Source organism: Pleurodeles waltl, chromosome 3_1 (assembly GCF_031143425.1).
Source record: "Pleurodeles waltl isolate 20211129_DDA chromosome 3_1, aPleWal1.hap1.20221129, whole genome shotgun sequence".
In the NCBI taxonomy this organism is placed as follows: domain Eukaryota; kingdom Metazoa; phylum Chordata; class Amphibia; order Caudata; family Salamandridae; genus Pleurodeles; species Pleurodeles waltl.
The window spans coordinates 1,987,999,711-1,988,012,554 of NC_090440.1; the positions used below are offsets into that span (position 1 = coordinate 1,987,999,711).

General features: G+C 43.9%; 3 non-coding genes across 3 annotated transcripts; all 3 read right to left on the reverse strand.

Moving 5' to 3' along the window:
* Positions 1–427: 427 nt before the first annotated feature.
* On the reverse strand, positions 428–645 carry LOC138286030 (small nucleolar RNA U3). The gene has a single exon (XR_011201726.1). It is a non-coding gene; the product is annotated as a small nucleolar RNA U3 (small nucleolar RNA).
* Positions 646–4,766: 4,121 nt separating this feature from the next.
* LOC138286031 (small nucleolar RNA U3) lies at positions 4,767–4,984 on the reverse strand. Its single transcript, XR_011201727.1, has one exon. It is a non-coding gene; the product is annotated as a small nucleolar RNA U3 (small nucleolar RNA).
* Positions 4,985–9,106: 4,122 nt separating this feature from the next.
* Positions 9,107–9,324, reverse strand: LOC138286032 (small nucleolar RNA U3). The gene has a single exon (XR_011201728.1). It is a non-coding gene; the product is annotated as a small nucleolar RNA U3 (small nucleolar RNA).
* Between the last annotated feature and the right edge of the window lie 3,520 nt (positions 9,325–12,844).

Below are 12,844 nucleotides of genomic sequence, written 5' to 3' on the forward strand. Positions count from 1 at the left end.
TTTGCCGGGAAGGCGTTCCATGGGTAGGGAGTGGGTGATCTTAGGCATCCACCCATGCTCTTTCATGCATTCCCAGATTTACTAAGAGTAGTAAACCTGGGAACGCGTACGCCTTCCCAACTGAGGAGCAACAAGGAGAAATATCTTTGTTTCTCTACGTTTTATCCTCAAGTTGTCCTGCTGAGTTGCGTAAGAGGTGAGTAAATCTTCCCCTTCCCCGGGTCCATTTGAAAAGACCCTCCTTACTTAAATGTACCAAATTACGATTAGAAAGACCGTTTGAAAAGCTCAGTTTATAAAAGAAAGCCCCAAAAAAGCCCAAAAGAGGTGATTGCAAATACAAGTCAAGTGAGAATCTGGCAACCATCAAATATCCAAGAAAAGAAGTTTAAAATGCTGTACTCTCTTAAACTGAAACAAGAAGCTAACCACTCAGTTTGTGTTTCCTTCCTCCAGTTCTTCGTAAAAGAAGAGAGGAACGTTCATCAATAGCAGACAGCAGCTGCACAAATGCAACACTGTCCACTGGCTTCGCGCTCAGAAGAAAACACTACAACTCTTCCTCGTGGTTAGCGAAGACCAGACACTTTCGAACACATTTCCTCAGTTAAAAACTATAGAAATGATCCCTGAAAGTATAGTCTTGCCTGAACCACTTCCAGCTCACACAGACAGAAAAAGTGGAAACCCTTCTTACCTACAGTAAGCACCTGTTGGGCATCAAGTCAAAAAACATATAAATATATAGATAAGACCACAAAAAATGCATTCAGCAGATGCGCGTGCATTTCTGTGCAAGAAAGAGTTCTCCCTAGAACTCGGGTGACACAATGCTTTAAAAATGTGCATATCAGAAATCAGCCACCAATCAAATTCAGCCTGCCTTTTCCCGGCCCTGTCTCACACACAGACACACACACACACACAGGTTACCTGTTGGCTGCTCCTGAAACAGACAGAGGACTACAGTATGAAAGTTAAAGTTCAAACAGGTAAAGAAACGGCAGCCATACTTTCCTTTCCTGCTCTCGTTTACCGCAACAAACACATTTTAACTTGTTTAAAAAGTAAGAGAAACAGTTGGTAAACTCACAAAAAAGACAGTCTACCGTTACTTCCAGAGCTTTCGGCACTGCACTAAATGACAATTATTACCATTTCAAGATGGCTACGCATTATCAGACTGCACGAAGTGGGTGAATTTTACTGGAGATCGGACAGAATCACCAGAGCGCTTACTCTGTTCAAGTAAAGCAGCACACACTTGCCCTCTGAGTTCACATCATACTGTGCTGAAAGTGTAGGTGGTGAAAACACTGGGAATTATTCTTGTTCACAGCCTTCATTTTGAAGCTCAAGCCAAGACATGGATTTCTCTGGTAGTTTCATCCTCAGATATCTTGGTGAGATGTTCAACTTCCTGACGCAAATCGATTTACATGTTAAGAGGCAGAGCATTAATTAGCACTCATTTGGACTACTGCAATGCCTTACACAAGGGAAAATGGGGAAAACTTGAAACAAAACGGCAGGTTCCACAGGATTTTGCAGGAAGACAGTTTTCAATCAGAATATTTGGTTCAGATTATGACCTTTCAATGTGCCGAAAGCGTGATACTGATTGCTAGTGAATGAGAAACGACCTGGTAGGTTTGCAAGTATGGAAACAAAAGGTGTAGCAAGCAACCTACCTTTACATTTTGAAAAGTTGCACCACAGATCAAATGTATGGCAATGTCTTCAATCAGTCTCCCCAAACAAAGTAACTCTCCCCCAGTTCACGTGTAAGACCCTTACAAGGCGATGGCATTCCGCAGGAACCACGGGTTACAACGGAACCTACCACTTTCAGATGAGCTCTGAATACCTGGACATCAAAGAAAGCCTTCACATCAGCAACACCTTGTCCTACCAGCCGCTTTGAACATATGCAGCTTTTCCAGGCCCCATGACTTTTAGGCATCTCTGTATTATAGAAGTATCCAAAACACGGTTTATTTTTCTTGTACAGAAGATTCCGTTCACCGGGGAGTGAATCCTTGTCGGGACAATTTTGATCCTAGTATTCTTCAGAATAGGAACCGAACATTTCAGTGAATGTATCCGTCATCCAGCCCTTCCTCAAATGAAGAAAGGAACAGCCATCAACAAAAGACAGTTGTTTCATAAATACAACTCTGCCCTTCCTTTCCAGATCAGGGCTTTTCTGCAACAACTCTCTGACACTTACAAACACTGGGGCAGATTTACGACATTTTGGCGCAGGGCAGCACAGCAAGTCACATTGCTGTGCCCTGTGTCAAAGAAAACGGGCAATAATGTGTTATATGTATGCAATACTGTCCTTTTCCACTGCGCTGGAGCCATTTTGACTGCCTAGAGCCAGCGCCGGCAACCTTGCACCATGGTGCAAGGTTGTCTGCGTTGTAGGCAAAATTGTTTTTGTGAAGGAAGAGGCACCTTCCTACACAAAAACAATCTTGGGAGGCTTTTCCCTTTTCCTATGCGTGCTGCAAAACGCAGCACACATAGAAAGGGGAAACAACAAAGAGAAATAAAGATATTTCTCCTCACTGACCCTCCCCTGGGGAGGGGTAAGGTGTTGGTGCATTCCCAGATTTACATGGCTCTGTAAATTTGGGGATGCGTCTAACAACATGGGTGTTGCGTTGGAACACAACTGCAAAGCCCTTGGATCGCCTCCCTAATGCAGAGTAAGCCAGCGCACCGCTTTACAATGCCTTGCCTTAATCACTATCTACGGGACTATTCAAAGCCACGCCAAGTGGCTTTGCGTGATCTCCTAGATATGGTTAAAAGGTCTGACCGCTGTTGCGTCACTAGAAGTCACGCAACTGCAGTGCAAGCCTCTCTTAAATATGCCCCACTAGTTCCAGTTTCTTTCTTCAGAAACTTTTTATAACGCTATGCCACTCTGTTCCAGTGGCACAGGAAGATGTCACAACAGCATTTTTGCTGCCATCTGGCTTAGCTCTCAGATGGTAAGTGATACAGACTTTAAAAACTGCTGCTGTGGTCTATGCCGCTAACTAAAGTATTGCTTCAGCACGACAGGCTCAAGTTGAAGGCGAAAAACAGTCCACATCCCCTCTTCCAGCAGGCTAGAGGGTACCACAATTTAGTCTTACTTTGTTTTTTGTTTTTATATTTACTTATCTATTTATTTCATTATTTTAAAAAAGGACATTGCTGGGAAGGAAGTCGGGCTACGCTCCTGGCTCCTATGAAGCCAAGATTAGGCAAAGTTTTGAAACACTCAACTGGCCTGCCGCCAGAGCGGAACCTTCTCCAATTCACGCTCTGCCGCCAACCCACCCACCTCGTTTCCCCGGCATTGGGGCATGTTTGAACTCCAAAATGGCGGCCTCCGGGGTTCCACACATTGCAGCTTTACCATTTTCAAGGTACAGGGATTATTCTACTGTTTAAAAGCTGCTGGCATTCCGATTTTCTTCATGAGGCTATCAATCTTGCAGTGTTCTAATATAGCATACGAGAACATTATTAGGGGCCCAAAGGGATCATTAAACGTCTTCTGTTGAGAGTTATTGACAAAAGCGAGGGGACAGGGCATTTAACTAATGTGACAGCAGAGGAACGACGCCTATGCTGACAGCTCAACATTTCGTTCAATGAGGTAAGAATGCTTTAAATTAAACAGGAAAGCCAAAAAAACGACATTTGCTAGAATATTAGACCAGATGGCTTATTCCAACCATTATTTGATTGTTGCAACTTCACTGTCCCCAATGAATCTTAAAAAATTCCAATGTCCTAAGACATCTAGCCCTTGATGTACTAGAGGTTGTGCGAGCGTTCCTGGGAAGCTGAATGATTTTCTGCTGCGCCTACAGGCTTTTATGGTAAGTAATCAGATGCAATCCTTTACGCTTACGTTACTTTGTGCTATGCGAGTCCCCGTGCAACACCTTAGCAAATGCCCAAGACGGCGTTCTTTGTCCTCATCGGTCTAAGATCCTCAACAGCCTTATACATTTTAGGACCTGTGACCAGGGTGTTACTCTTGGTTTTAGTCTAAAAAGACTAACTAGCATTAGAAAGCCCCTTTTCCCCACGTCAATTCGACAGGGCGATAAGCCACTGAGCGGCACTAATTGTGTGGAAGATGTCTAAACTCTAAAAATAGATCAAACATAGAGGCCCAGATTTATGAAACGCTTGCGTTATCACAGCGTAAGGCAACACCAGGGCATCAGTGAGGTTTACTAAACCACGCAAGGCCACCTTGCGTGGCATTGCATGTCTTAATAAATCTAGAGTAACCCATGGCAGCGCAAGTCGCTGCCTTGCGTTACTGTTTGCCGGGAAGGCGTTCCATGGGTAGGGAGTGGGTGATCTTAGGCATCCACCCATGCTCTTTCATGCATTCCCAGATTTACTAAGAGTAGTAAACCTGGGAACGCGTACGCCTTCCCAACTGAGGAGCAACAAGGAGAAATATCTTTGTTTCTCTACGTTTTATCCTCAAGTTGTCCTGCTGAGTTGCGTAAGAGGTGAGTAAATCTTCCCCTTCCCCGGGTCCATTTGAAAAGACCCTCCTTACTTAAATGTACCAAATTACGATTAGAAAGACCGTTTGAAAAGCTCAGTTTATAAAAGAAAGCCCCAAAAAAGCCCAAAAGAGGTGATTGCAAATACAAGTCAAGTGAGAATCTGGCAACCATCAAATATCCAAGAAAAGAAGTTTAAAATGCTGTACTCTCTTAAACTGAAACAAGAAGCTAACCACTCAGTTTGTGTTTCCTTCCTCCAGTTCTTCGTAAAAGAAGAGAGGAACGTTCATCAATAGCAGACAGCAGCTGCACAAATGCAACACTGTCCACTGGCTTCGCGCTCAGAAGAAAACACTACAACTCTTCCTCGTGGTTAGCGAAGACCAGACACTTTCGAACACATTTCCTCAGTTAAAAACTATAGAAATGATCCCTGAAAGTATAGTCTTGCCTGAACCACTTCCAGCTCACACAGACAGAAAAAGTGGAAACCCTTCTTACCTACAGTAAGCACCTGTTGGGCATCAAGTCAAAAAACATATAAATATATAGATAAGACCACAAAAAATGCATTCAGCAGATGCGCGTGCATTTCTGTGCAAGAAAGAGTTCTCCCTAGAACTCGGGTGACACAATGCTTTAAAAATGTGCATATCAGAAATCAGCCACCAATCAAATTCAGCCTGCCTTTTCCCGGCCCTGTCTCACACACAGACACACACACACACACAGGTTACCTGTTGGCTGCTCCTGAAACAGACAGAGGACTACAGTATGAAAGTTAAAGTTCAAACAGGTAAAGAAACGGCAGCCATACTTTCCTTTCCTGCTCTCGTTTACCGCAACAAACACATTTTAACTTGTTTAAAAAGTAAGAGAAACAGTTGGTAAACTCACAAAAAAGACAGTCTACCGTTACTTCCAGAGCTTTCGGCACTGCACTAAATGACAATTATTACCATTTCAAGATGGCTACGCATTATCAGACTGCACGAAGTGGGTGCATTTTACTGGAGATCGGACAGAATCACCAGAGCGCTTACTCTGTTCAAGTAAAGCAGCACACACTTGCCCTCTGAGTTCACATCATACTGTGCTGAAAGTGTAGGTGGTGAAAACACTGGGAATTATTCTTGTTCACAGCCTTCATTTTGAAGCTCAAGCCAAGACATGGATTTCTCTGGTAGTTTCATCCTCAGATATCTTGGTGAGATGTTCAACTTCCTGACGCAAATCGATTTACATGTTAAGAGGCAGAGCATTAATTAGCACTCATTTGGACTACTGCAATGCCTTACACAAGGGAAAATGGGGAAAACTTGAAACAAAACGGCAGGTTCCACAGGATTTTGCAGGAAGACAGTTTTCAATCAGAATATTTGGTTCAGATTATGACCTTTCAATGTGCCGAAAGCGTGATACTGATTGCTAGTGAATGAGAAACGACCTGGTAGGTTTGCAAGTATGGAAACAAAAGGTGTAGCAAGCAACCTACCTTTACATTTTGAAAAGTTGCACCACAGATCAAATGTATGGCAATGTCTTCAATCAGTCTCCCCAAACAAAGTAACTCTCCCCCAGTTCACGTGTAAGACCCTTACAAGGCGATGGCATTCCGCAGGAACCACGGGTTACAACGGAACCTACCACTTTCAGATGAGCTCTGAATACCTGGACATCAAAGAAAGCCTTCACATCAGCAACACCTTGTCCTACCAGCCGCTTTGAACATATGCAGCTTTTCCAGGCCCCATGACTTTTAGGCATCTCTGTATTATAGAAGTATCCAAAACACGGTTTATTTTTCTTGTACAGAAGATTCCGTTCACCGGGGAGTGAATCCTTGTCGGGACAATTTTGATCCTAGTATTCTTCAGAATAGGAACCGAACATTTCAGTGAATGTATCCGTCATCCAGCCCTTCCTCAAATGAAGAAAGGAACAGCCATCAACAAAAGACAGTTGTTTCATAAATACAACTCTGCCCTTCCTTTCCAGATCAGGGCTTTTCTGCAACAACTCTCTGACACTTACAAACACTGGGGCAGATTTACGACATTTTGGCGCAGGGCAGCACAGCAAGTCACATTGCTGTGCCCTGTGTCAAAGAAAACGGGCAATAATGTGTTATATGTATGCAATACTGTCCTTTTCCACTGCGCTGGAGCCATTTTGACTGCCTAGAGCCAGCGCCGGCAACCTTGCACCATGGTGCAAGGTTGTCTGCGTTGTAGGCAAAATTGTTTTTGTGAAGGAAGAGGCACCTTCCTACACAAAAACAATCTTGGGAGGCTTTTCCCTTTTCCTATGCGTGCTGCAAAACGCAGCACACATAGAAAGGGGAAACAACAAAGAGAAATAAAGATATTTCTCCTCACTGACCCTCCCCTGGGGAGGGGTAAGGTGTTGGTGCATTCCCAGATTTACATGGCTCTGTAAATTTGGGGATGCGTCTAACAACATGGGTGTTGCGTTGGAACACACACTGCAAAGCCCTTGGATCGCCTCCCTAATGCAGAGTAAGCCAGCGCACCGCTTTACAATGCCTTGCCTTAATCACTATCTACGGGACTATTCAAAGCCACGCCAAGTGGCTTTGCGTGATCTCCTAGATATGGTTAAAAGGTCTGACCGCTGTTGCGTCACTAGAAGTCACGCAACTGCAGTGCAAGCCTCTCTTAAATATGCCCCACTAGTTCCAGTTTCTTTCTTCAGAAACTTTTTATAACGCTATGCCACTCTGTTCCAGTGGCACAGGAAGATGTCACAACAGCATTTTTGCTGCCATCTGGCTTAGCTCTCAGATGGTAAGTGATACAGACTTTAAAAACTGCTGCTGTGGTCTATGCCGCTAACTAAAGTATTGCTTCAGCACGACAGGCTCAAGTTGAAGGCGAAAAACAGTCCACATCCCCTCTTCCAGCAGGCTAGAGGGTACCACAATTTAGTCTTACTTTGTTTTTTGTTTTTATATTTACTTATCTATTTATTTCATTATTTTAAAAAAGGACATTGCTGGGAAGGCAGTCGGGCTACGCTCCTGGCTCCTATAAAGCCAAGATTAGGCAAAGTTTTGAAGCACTCAACTGGCCTGCCGCCAGAGCGGAACCTTCTCCAATTCACGCTCTGCCGCCAACCCACCCACCTCGTTTCCCCGGCATTGGGGCATGTTTGAACTCCAAAATGGCGGCCTCCGGGGTTCCACACATTGCAGCTTTACCATTTTCAAGGTACAGGGATTATTCTACTGTTTAAAAGCTGCTGGCATTCCGATTTTCTTCATGAGGCTATCAATCTTGCAGTGTTCTAATATAGCATACGAGAACATTATTAGGGGCCCAAAGGGATCATTAAACGTCTTCTGTTGAGAGTTATTGACAAAAGCGAGGGGACAGGGCATTTAACTAATGTGACAGCAGAGGAACGACGCCTATGCTGACAGCTCAACATTTCGTTCAATGAGGTAAGAATGCTTTAAATTAAACAGGAAAGCCAAAAAAACGACATTTGCTAGAATATTAGACCAGATGGCTTATTCCAACCATTATTTGATTGTTGCAACTTCACTGTCCCCAATGAATCTTAAAAAATTCCAATGTCCTAAGACATCTAGCCCTTGATGTACTAGAGGTTGTGCGAGCGTTCCTGGGAAGCTGAATGATTTTCTGCTGCGCCTACAGGCTTTTATGGTAAGTAATCAGATGCAATCCTTTACGCTTACGTTACTTTGTGCTATGCGAGTCCCCGTGCAACACCTTAGCAAATGCCCAAGACGGCGTTCTTTGTCCTCATCGGTCTAAGATCCTCAACAGCCTTATACATTTTAGGACCTGTGACCAGGGTGTTACTCTTGGTTTTAGTCTAAAAAGACTAACTAGCATTAGAAAGCCCCTTTTCCCCACGTCAATTCGACAGGGCGATAAGCCACTGAGCGGCACTAATTGTGTGGAAGATGTCTAAACTCTAAAAATAGATCAAACATAGAGGCCCAGATTTATGAAACGCTTGCGTTATCACAGCGTAAGGCAACACCAGGGCATCAGTGAGGTTTACTAAACCACGCAAGGCCACCTTGCGTGGCATTGCATGTCTTAATAAATCTAGAGTAACCCATGGCAGCGCAAGTCGCTGCCTTGCGTTACTGTTTGCCGGGAAGGCGTTCCATGGGTAGGGAGTGGGTGATCTTAGGCATCCACCCATGCTCTTTCATGCATTCCCAGATTTACTAAGAGTAGTAAACCTGGGAACGCGTACGCCTTCCCAACTGAGGAGCAACAAGGAGAAATATCTTTGTTTCTCTACGTTTTATCCTCAAGTTGTCCTGCTGAGTTGCGTAAGAGGTGAGTAAATCTTCCCCTTCCCCGGGTCCATTTGAAAAGACCCTCCTTACTTAAATGTACCAAATTACGATTAGAAAGACCGTTTGAAAAGCTCAGTTTATAAAAGAAAGCCCCAAAAAAGCCCAAAAGAGGTGATTGCAAATACAAGTCAAGTGAGAATCTGGCAACCATCAAATATCCAAGAAAAGAAGTTTAAAATGCTGTACTCTCTTAAACTGAAACAAGAAGCTAACCACTCAGTTTGTGTTTCCTTCCTCCAGTTCTTCGTAAAAGAAGAGAGGAACGTTCATCAATAGCAGACAGCAGCTGCACAAATGCAACACTGTCCACTGGCTTCGCGCTCAGAAGAAAACACTACAACTCTTCCTCGTGGTTAGCGAAGACCAGACACTTTCGAACACATTTCCTCAGTTAAAAACTATAGAAATGATCCCTGAAAGTATAGTCTTGCCTGAACCACTTCCAGCTCACACAGACAGAAAAAGTGGAAACCCTTCTTACCTACAGTAAGCACCTGTTGGGCATCAAGTCAAAAAACATATAAATATATAGATAAGACCACAAAAAATGCATTCAGCAGATGCGCGTGCATTTCTGTGCAAGAAAGAGTTCTCCCTAGAACTCGGGTGACACAATGCTTTAAAAATGTGCATATCAGAAATCAGCCACCAATCAAATTCAGCCTGCCTTTTCCCGGCCCTGTCTCACACACAGACACACACACACACACAGGTTACCTGTTGGCTGCTCCTGAAACAGACAGAGGACTACAGTATGAAAGTTAAAGTTCAAACAGGTAAAGAAACGGCAGCCATACTTTCCTTTCCTGCTCTCGTTTACCGCAACAAACACATTTTAACTTGTTTAAAAAGTAAGAGAAACAGTTGGTAAACTCACAAAAAAGACAGTCTACCGTTACTTCCAGAGCTTTCGGCACTGCACTAAATGACAATTATTACCATTTCAAGATGGCTACGCATTATCAGACTGCACGAAGTGGGTGAATTTTACTGGAGATCGGACAGAATCACCAGAGCGCTTACTCTGTTCAAGTAAAGCAGCACACACTTGCCCTCTGAGTTCACATCATACTGTGCTGAAAGTGTAGGTGGTGAAAACACTGGGAATTATTCTTGTTCACAGCCTTCATTTTGAAGCTCAAGCCAAGACATGGATTTCTCTGGTAGTTTCATCCTCAGATATCTTGGTGAGATGTTCAACTTCCTGACGCAAATCGATTTACATGTTAAGAGGCAGAGCATTAATTAGCACTCATTTGGACTACTGCAATGCCTTACACAAGGGAAAATGGGGAAAACTTGAAACAAAACGGCAGGTTCCACAGGATTTTGCAGGAAGACAGTTTTCAATCAGAATATTTGGTTCAGATTATGACCTTTCAATGTGCCGAAAGCGTGATACTGATTGCTAGTGAATGAGAAACGACCTGGTAGGTTTGCAAGTATGGAAACAAAAGGTGTAGCAAGCAACCTACCTTTACATTTTGAAAAGTTGCACCACAGATCAAATGTATGGCAATGTCTTCAATCAGTCTCCCCAAACAAAGTAACTCTCCCCCAGTTCACGTGTAAGACCCTTACAAGGCGATGGCATTCCGCAGGAACCACGGGTTACAACGGAACCTACCACTTTCAGATGAGCTCTGAATACCTGGACATCAAAGAAAGCCTTCACATCAGCAACACCTTGTCCTACCAGCCGCTTTGAACATATGCAGCTTTTCCAGGCCCCATGACTTTTAGGCATCTCTGTATTATAGAAGTATCCAAAACACGGTTTATTTTTCTTGTACAGAAGATTCCGTTCACCGGGGAGTGAATCCTTGTCGGGACAATTTTGATCCTAGTATTCTTCAGAATAGGAACCGAACATTTCAGTGAATGTATCCGTCATCCAGCCCTTCCTCAAATGAAGAAAGGAACAGCCATCAACAAAAGACAGTTGTTTCATAAATACAACTCTGCCCTTCCTTTCCAGATCAGGGCTTTTCTGCAACAACTCTCTGACACTTACAAACACTGGGGCAGATTTACGACATTTTGGCGCAGGGCAGCACAGCAAGTCACATTGCTGTGCCCTGTGTCAAAGAAAACGGGCAATAATGTGTTATATGTATGCAATACTGTCCTTTTCCACTGCGCTGGAGCCATTTTGACTGCCTAGAGCCAGCGCCGGCAACCTTGCACCATGGTGCAAGGTTGTCTGCGTTGTAGGCAAAATTGTTTTTGTGAAGGAAGAGGCACCTTCCTACACAAAAACAATCTTGGGAGGCTTTTCCCTTTTCCTATGCGTGCTGCAAAACGCAGCACACATAGAAAGGGGAAACAACAAAGAGAAATAAAGATATTTCTCCTCACTGACCCTCCCCTGGGGAGGGGTAAGGTGTTGGTGCATTCCCAGATTTACATGGCTCTGTAAATTTGGGGATGCGTCTAACAACATGGGTGTTGCGTTGGAACACACACTGCAAAGCCCTTGGATCGCCTCCCTAATGCAGAGTAAGCCAGCGCACCGCTTTACAATGCCTTGCCTTAATCACTATCTACGGGACTATTCAAAGCCACGCCAAGTGGCTTTGCGTGATCTCCTAGATATGGTTAAAAGGTCTGACCGCTGTTGCGTCACTAGAAGTCACGCAACTGCAGTGCAAGCCTCTCTTAAATATGCCCCACTAGTTCCAGTTTCTTTCTTCAGAAACTTTTTATAACGCTATGCCACTCTGTTCCAGTGGCACAGGAAGATGTCACAACAGCATTTTTGCTGCCATCTGGCTTAGCTCTCAGATGGTAAGTGATACAGACTTTAAAAACTGCTGCTGTGGTCTATGCCGCTAACTAAAGTATTGCTTCAGCACGACAGGCTCAAGTTGAAGGCGAAAAACAGTCCACATCCCCTCTTCCAGCAGGCTAGAGGGTACCACAATTTAGTCTTACTTTGTTTTTTGTTTTTATATTTACTTATCTATTTATTTCATTATTTTAAAAAAGGACATTGCTGGGAAGGCAGTCGGGCTACGCTCCTGGCTCCTATAAAGCCAAGATTAGGCAAAGTTTTGAAGCACTCAACTGGCCTGCCGCCAGAGCGGAACCTTCTCCAATTCACGCTCTGCCGCCAACCCACCCACCTCGTTTCCCCGGCATTGGGGCATGTTTGAACTCCAAAATGGCGGCCTCCGGGGTTCCACACATTGCAGCTTTACCATTTTCAAGGTACAGGGATTATTCTACTGTTTAAAAGCTGCTGGCATTCCGATTTTCTTCATGAGGCTATCAATCTTGCAGTGTTCTAATATAGCATACGAGAACATTATTAGGGGCCCAAAGGGATCATTAAACGTCTTCTGTTGAGAGTTATTGACAAAAGCGAGGGGACAGGGCATTTAACTAATGTGACAGCAGAGGAACGACGCCTATGCTGACAGCTCAACATTTCGTTCAATGAGGTAAGAATGCTTTAAATTAAACAGGAAAGCCAAAAAAACGACATTTGCTAGAATATTAGACCAGATGGCTTATTCCAACCATTATTTGATTGTTGCAACTTCACTGTCCCCAATGAATCTTAAAAAATTCCAATGTCCTAAGACATCTAGCCCTTGATGTACTAGAGGTTGTGCGAGCGTTCCTGGGAAGCTGAATGATTTTCTGCTGCGCCTACAGGCTTTTATGGTAAGTAATCAGATGCAATCCTTTACGCTTACGTTACTTTGTGCTATGCGAGTCCCCGTGCAACACCTTAGCAAATGCCCAAGACGGCGTTCTTTGTCCTCATCGGTCTAAGATCCTCAACAGCCTTATACATTTTAGGACCTGTGACCAGGGTGTTACTCTTGGTTTTAGTCTAAAAAGACTAACTAGCATTAGAAAGCCCCTTTTCCCCACGTCAATTCGACAGGGCGATAAGCCACTGAGCGGCACTAATTGTGTGGAAGATGTCTAAACTCTAAAA